Source organism: Marmota monax, unplaced genomic scaffold, assembly GCF_021218885.2.
Source record: "Marmota monax isolate L192 unplaced genomic scaffold, Marmota_monax_Labrador192_F-V1.1 WCK01_AAM20220418_F8-fsc00760, whole genome shotgun sequence".
NCBI lineage: Eukaryota > Metazoa > Chordata > Mammalia > Rodentia > Sciuridae > Marmota > Marmota monax.
The window spans coordinates 52,327-60,227 of NW_026694599.1; the positions used below are offsets into that span (position 1 = coordinate 52,327).

Genomic DNA, 7,901 nt, shown 5'->3' on the forward strand with positions numbered 1-7,901 from the left:
TATTATTTTCTTTATCAAATTACCATTGTTGCACCATAACTAAGTATTTTTGTGACTGGCAATCTACTTCCAGTTTGTGCTTGCATCTGAGTATTTATCAGCAACACTGAATATAATCTAAATTTTGTATCCATTCTTTAATAGGAGAGATACCCTAAATTACTCTTTAGTAAGATTGTGATATATTACTCTCTCTCTCTCTCTCTCTCTCTCTCTCTCTATATATATATATATATATATATATATATATATATCAAATGAAGAAATCCAACACTATTAAGTGAATAGATATAAACAGTGCTACAGACTTAAAAAACTAGCCTCTCTAAATTCACTCATACATTCAACATTCATTCAGTACCTGCTACATGCCAAGCATTGCATTAAGAAACAAGAAAAAAAAAAAAAAACAGCAGTCAGGATACTTGCCTCTAAGATATCATCATCAAATAAATAATTACTTTCCAAAGGATTAACTGATATATTAAGATTACATTATCTACCAACAAATATCATGTTGTATAATTCATATAAACAATAATAACAATTAATTGCAAACTTTGTTGGGAGTCCATAAGGTTATAAGTTCATATTTAGCATATAAACACCATGGTTTTTAAAAAGTCACATATTTTTCTTACTATAATATTAAAGGATTATTTTCTTCTGGATCAGGCTATCTGTAAGTCTGCATCAGCAATCAAATAATATCCACTATTCAAAAAATAAACTGCAGATCTGGCCAGCGGTGGGGGCAGAAAGGCAGACGGGTGGAGCAGAGCCATGGGCCTGGGTGGCCCCACTGGCATACCAAATATTCTTGGCCTGGCGCCCCTGGCCCCTCTGCCACCTTGCCCCGCAACCCCGCAAACCCATGAATTGCCAATTAGAATGACTGAGGAAGCTTGCCCATCACTAAATCAGAAATGAGCCCTTGAACCAGACCCTATAGAGGATGATGTGGAGAGCAAGAAAATGAAAATGGAAAGAAGATCCTCAGCTTCAGACTTAAACTCTGATGGAGATATAAGAGTGGCACCTGAGCCAGGAGCAGGTCCAGCCCAAGGATTGCTGAGGGCAGCAGAGGCCACCATAATTTGAAGAGGTGAGGGACTGGTGAGCGAAGGCCAGTGGATATGCGAACCTCACACAGTGACATGAAGTCTGAAAGGAGACCGCCCTCTCCCCATGTGATTGTGCTCTCTGACAATGAGCAACCTTCAAACCCAAGGGTGAATGTACTGACCAAGACAGCCTTGAAGGAGACCAGCAGTTAGGCTCTTCTGAAAAGTAGTCCTGAAGAACAAGAAAGAATGATCAGGCAGCTAATAGGAGAGCTAAGATTAGAAGAAGCAAAGCTTGTATTGTTGAAAAAGTTGCAGCAGATACAAAAAGAAGCCACCTCCCAGAAGCCCACGGGCTCCACTGGGAGCACTGTGACTACCCCTCCCCCATTCATGCGAGGCATACAGAACCTTCCCGTTGGCAAGACATCAATTCAGACTTCTTCAACTCCAATGCCTGGCAGTGTCATCTTGCCACCCTGGTCCGTGGCGGGCAACAGGTGTTTTCTAAGCTGGGACCTTAGGGGACATCACAGGTCGTCATGCCCCCACTTGTCAGGGGGTCCCATCAAATCCATAACATCCGGCAACATTCCACCACAGAGCCACCGCCTTTTCTTTTGCTCCCCCCCCCCATACCCACGCTTCTGTGCCCAGTGTGCAAATTCAAATTCAGGGACAGAAAATCATCCAGCAGGGACCCATCAGTGTCAACAACGTCTCCAACACCAGTCTGCTGTCAACCTCCCACAGCCCACCCCAGCATCACTGAAGGGGACAACAGCTGCCTCCACTCAGGCCAACTCCACCCCTACCAGTGTTGTTTCTGTGGTTACTTCTGGTGAGTTTCCAGCCAGCTGGTAGGCGGTCTCCAAGCTTGCACTAGGCAAACAACTAGAGAAGACACTGCTGGGGATCCCCCCACCCGATTCCCCAGCCCCAGAGATGAATTTCCTGCCAAGTGCTGCCAAAAATGAGTTCATATACCTTGTTGTCCTGGAGGAGGGGGTGCAGAACCTACTGGAGACACAAGCAGGCAGGATGTTGGCTGCTGCAGCTGCTGCTGTGCTATACTGGGAGTCCTACATGTGTGCACAACATAAGACAAACTTCACATGCCATTGGCAGGAGGAGAGGGTGGGGCCATCATGTGAGAGAACTGCATGACATCCAACCAGAAGAAGGCACTCAAGGTGGAGCATACTATCCGCCTGAAGGCTGCCTTTGTGAAGGCGCTGCAACAGGAGCAAGAGATTAAACAGCACCTCCTGCAGCAGGGTATGGCCACCACAACCACCACCAAGGCTGAGCTCACTGCTGCCCCCCACTTAGCCCTGAAGCAGGTTCATAAAAGGCCCAAGACTGGAGTAACGGAGCTGTACAGTCCTCCAGCCAGCTGTTCTGAGGCTCAGCTGCAACAACCCACGGTGTACTGCACACATTCGGCCAGTCGCCCAAACTGCAGAACACAGCCTCAGCCACAACCCTGGTCAGCAGGACTGGCAGACATTCCTACAGAGCTGCAGGTGCTCCCAAGAGCAGTGTCACCTCCAACTGGAACAAAACGCTCCTGAGCACAGGCGGGACCCTGACATTTGTCAGTCCAAGCTTGGCAGTTCATTAGACGTCCTCTGCTGTGGATCACCAGCGAAAATACCTCCTGTACATAATTCCACCACACTCCATACCCCAGTCAGCCACGTGGAAATAGTGTGAGCCAGGCCCAGTGGAGGACAGGCTCCTCCTCCCTCCCACCTGGCCCTTGGTCTAAAAGGATACACCACACTGCCCTTTGAGAGCGAGTGATAGCCACGCTGCTACTGAAGCAAGATATTAGTCCTTGGTTGCAGAGCCTCATCACAGCTGGGTACAGGGGTGCTGCTTCATGGTGGGCAAGGATCAGAACTGAGGGACCTTTCTGCGGGCTTCCTTCCTTTCTTTCTTTGCCTTTAGTTTGCCCAACACAACAGAAAAGTGGACCTCAGGGGCTGGCTGTGTTTCGGGCCTCCTCCCTCCACTCCAGGTAGGCACACACAGGCAGTTCATCTTGGACACTGTGACACACTCAGGTGAGGCTGGCACCCAGTGTCACAGTCTGGCTGGGCACAAAATAATCGAGCCACCACACCTTGTAAATTCAAACAGCAACTCTTTATTGCCGAACTCTCACCAGCACTCTACACGCACGTTCTGTGGAAAATACACACCTTCCACCGGCTCTGCATACCAAATACCCTCTGAATCCAACAAGAACTCAACAGGAACTCAAGGAGTGCGCGCCTGAGACAGCAGGATATGCTCTATTCCCAGCAGGATCCACCCGAAACCTGGAGCCACCCTAATCCCTGAGCAAGCTCACCTTTCAAACCAAAACTCTCAAACATTCATGCAATGTCACTGCAAATGACCTGGGTCCAAGGCAAGCCCATTTCCGTAATGGAGAGTCCTCCCTCTAAGCAACATTGGGTAGGCTGACAAGGAAATTGCCATGCGTCATTCCTACTTGGCTATGGCTCTCAGCATCTCCTCCCTTCTGATTAATAAAACAACAAGCAATGTGGCTTAGGGACTGTGCCTGGTAAGTTGTCCAATTCAACATATGGTCCTTACCCGTCATCGGATGACCTGATCTCTAGGCGTCAGCCTCCTATCTTAGGTTGGTACCACTGCAATTGGATCATACCCATCACTGACTACTGGTCCAGCATACAGCTATACTTGTGCATAGGCCTATGCACCAGTGGGGGGTGAGGTTCTTTGCCTCACCTCAGTTGGCCCCCAAATTTGGCCTTTACACCAGTGGGGGGTGAGGTTCTTTGCCTCACCTCTTTTGGCCCCCAAATTTAGACCATCACTAGTAGAAGGGAGGAGGATACAGATATGCCATGAAACCAAGCCAATTGATGGCTCCTTTGGAAAAATTATATCACCGGTGACACCATCAGCAAAGGTATGCCAGCACTACCACAATTCGCTGCCCCAACAGATAGTTCACAATGCATACAAGAGATACATAATCCAGGCAAGTTCTGCAAGCAGTAAAAAGTGGAGGAATCCATCAATATGTCCATTTCCTCCCAAAGTATATTGACTCCTTGATTGAGCATTACTTGTTGAGTTATTATTCATCAATGCATCATTTTATACAGTTTACTGTGATAGCTATCATAGAAGCTGTAGTTTGGTTTTATCTTTGTCTTCACCGGCACTGGGATGAAGATAGGAATTCTGGCAATGATGCTAAAAAGAAATTATGTAACATTCCAACAGGTACTAAGAAAACAATTTTCTGAGCAATTTACATTATCCTGAACAGAATTAATAAATATAATGAAAAGGAAAGGTGAAAGTAAACAAACAGATCGGGTAACCTCCTTTAAAAACAATCCTTAACAGCTATTTACCTAATTTAAATTAAACCATTTAAATCACATGAATAAAAAAAAATCGGGTCCATTATTTCATGAGTGCTCCTCATATATGAAATATAGACATACGCACATACAGACATACAACACTAAACACAACAGTGCACTCAAACGTACAACACATAAATCAACAGTAAAGGCCTTGTAGCTTTATACAGGTGAAATTTCCATTGCAATGTTTAAAAACTCCACAGTCAAAAAATAAAACTGATCAGAAAAACATTAACCTAGGTTTGTATGAGGTCAAAAAATAAAATAGAACTTTATGATGTTGGAAAAGGCAATAATAAAATAGATATTGAAAAAAGCATCCTGGTTAATCACTTTTGCAGATGTAAGAATAGCCAAGCTGGAGCTCTGGATATCAGCTGTTATGCATTTGAGTCAAATCATCTTCTTTTTGGTATGTAGAAATCGCTTTGGTTAGTCTCTCTGGAATCCAAATTGGTTGCTGTTCTCCCTGTGAAAACACACAAACAGAACCCCGACTCCAGACAATCACTGGGTCAGGACCTTTCCATTGTCCTGTTAGAATATCTTTCCAAAGTACCTTTGGCTTATGTACATTTTTTGGATACACATGTCTTCCTGCAGCACTAAGTCCTGATGAATCCAAACTTAAAAAGTTTAGACTAAAAAGGGTTATTTTAAGTTTATCTTTGGGGGATGTATACCCCTTTCCAATTCTCTCTTTTGCTTTAATAAGTACATTTTAATAGTTTGATGAGCTCTTTCAACTATGCCTTGTCCCTGTGGATTGTATGGGATTCCTGTAATATGAATAATGCCAAATGATGAGCAAAATTGTTTAAAAGAGGTAGAGGTATAGCCAGGACCATTATCTGTTTTTACCTTTTTTGGAATGCCCACAGTGGCAAAATTTTGTAACCAATGAGCCCATCAAAAATCCAGAAGAAGTATCAACTGTAACATGCAAATATTTTAATTTTCCAAATTCTGGCAAGTGTGTGATATCCATCTGCCAAATATGGTTAGGTATAAGTCCTCTAGGATTGACTCCAAGATTAACTTGTGGTAAAAAGGTCACACAATTTTGACATCGTTTTATTACATGTATGGAATGTTCTTTAGTTATTTTAAAGCACTTTTGTAAAGTATTAGCATTGACATGGAACCTTTTATGAAAATGTGTAGCTTCTTCTAGTGTAGAGAAAATATGTATGTCATGTGTAGTTTTATCTGCTAAATCATTGCCCAAACTAAGGGCTCCAGGAAATCCTGTAAGTGCCATGATATGTCCTATAAAGAATGGATCTTTTCTGTCCCAGATTAGACTTTGTATAGTGGAAAACAAAGAGAAAAGAGTAGAGGAAGGAGAAATCCTAGCAGCATCTTCAAGGGATACTATAGCATTAACTATATACTGACTATCAGAAAATAAATTAAATACAGAATCTTTAAACATCACAAAAGCTTGTAAAACTGCATTAAGCTCTACCTTTTGAGCTGATTGTTTGGATACTAAAAATGTAAGTTTTATCAGGGGTAACTACTGCTTCTGTACCATTATTTGACCTATCAGTGAATATATTTGGAGCATTCATGATAGGTGTTTTTCTTGTCATTTTTGGAAAACTACAAGATGCTTAGACCAAAAAAGACAACAAAGGATTAGATGGTAAGTGATTATCAAATGAATCATGAGATTTAAACATGATTATTGCCCAAATTTTTAACTCATTAACTAACACATCAATTTGATCCATAGTATATGGAGTAATAATTTTATTGGGAGAAATTCCAAACACTCCTTTTGCTGCTTTTATTCCTTTGAGTATTAATTGTCCTATAGCTTCAGGATACCTAGTAAGAATAGTGTTAGGAGAATAAGATAAATGTATCCACAATAATGGACCTTCTTGCCAAAATACTCCTGTAGGAATACATTTTGTTGGTAGTACAATAAATAATAAAGGAAAACTTATATCAGTTCTATCCAAATGCATATTTTCCATAGAAGTTTGAATAATTTTTAATGCCTTTCTTGCTTCAGGTGTTAACAATCAGGGTGAATTTGGATCTGATGGACCTTTTAGAATATCAAATAAAGGTCCTAATTCTCCTTTGGTATGCCTAGACAAGGCCTTATCCAATTTATGTCTCCCAATAACTTTTGAAAGTCATTAAGTGATTTGAGTTGATCTACTTGTATTTGAATATTTGGTGGATGGACCATGGTTGAGGATAATAGAACTCCTAAATAAGTAATTGGAAAATTTAATTGTACTTTATCTATTGCTATGTCTAGATTATATTTTTTAAATAAGTTTGTAAGTATGGCATAACATTCCAGCAATGTGTTTTTATCTATATGGGCTAATAATACATCATCCATATAGTGAAATATTTGTAGTTCAGGATTTTGATTTCTAAGTGGCTGGATTGCTTTGTTAACATAAATTTGACACATAGTTGGGCTGTTAGCCATCCCTAGTGGGAGTACTTTCCATTCATATCTCTGATCAGGACCTTCATGATTCAGTGCAGGGATAGTAAATGCAAAACGTGGACTATCCTCCAGATGAATTGGAATTGAAAAAAAAAAAGCAATCTTTAATATCTATGCCTAAAACATACCAGGTTTTTGGCAAAGCAGACAATTGACGAATCCCTGATTGAGCAGGTCCCATAATAACCATCTCATTATTAATGGCTCTTAAATCTTGTAATAATCTCCATTTACCAGATTTCTTTTTGATGACAAAAATGGGAGTATTATGGGGAGTTATGTAAAGTTGTATATGTCCTTCCGCTAGTTGTTGTTTGACCAGATCATGGGCTACTTGTATCTTTTCTTTTGTCAGGTGCCACTGAGGAACCCATACTGGTTTTTCTGATTTCCAAGTAAATTTGATTGTCTCAGTGGCCCCTTCTGAAAACCCAATCCATGTCTATTTATTCCTTGATCTATTTGAATTTGTGCTGCTATACCTTGCTCTTGTTCTCCTAATCTTTTTTCTTTCCTAAAACCTTGTCTATCCCTAGTAGTGGGCACATTAGGATTGATGTTATTTGTTCACATCAAACCTAATTGATCTAGGACATCTCGTCCCCATAAATTTATAGGAAGATGATCCAATACATATGGCTGTATAGTTCCTTCACATCCTTCAGGATCCTTGCAATCTAATACCATTGCACTTCTATGGGAATTAGTTGCCATTCCTACGGCCATTCTTGATGAGATATGATGCTAAGGTCAGTACCTTTGTCCAGTAGCCCATTAAATTCATGTCCTTGAATATTTAGTTTTAGCATTGGGCGAGAATCTAAATTTAAAGACAGCATAGCCCAATCTACACCTGTGGAGCCTAATCCCCTGGAACTTCTTTCTACACGATGACTGGAAAATTTATCATGTAGGCTGGGTATTATTAATAACTGTGCT

The 7,901-nt window shown here is 41.3% G+C and overlaps 1 pseudogene; it reads left to right on the forward strand.

Annotated features, from left to right (window-relative positions):
• The first annotated feature begins 891 nt into the window (after positions 1-891).
• On the forward strand, positions 892-2,775 carry LOC124077602 (transcriptional repressor p66-alpha-like; annotated as a pseudogene).
• Positions 2,776-7,901: the final 5,126 nt, after the last annotated feature.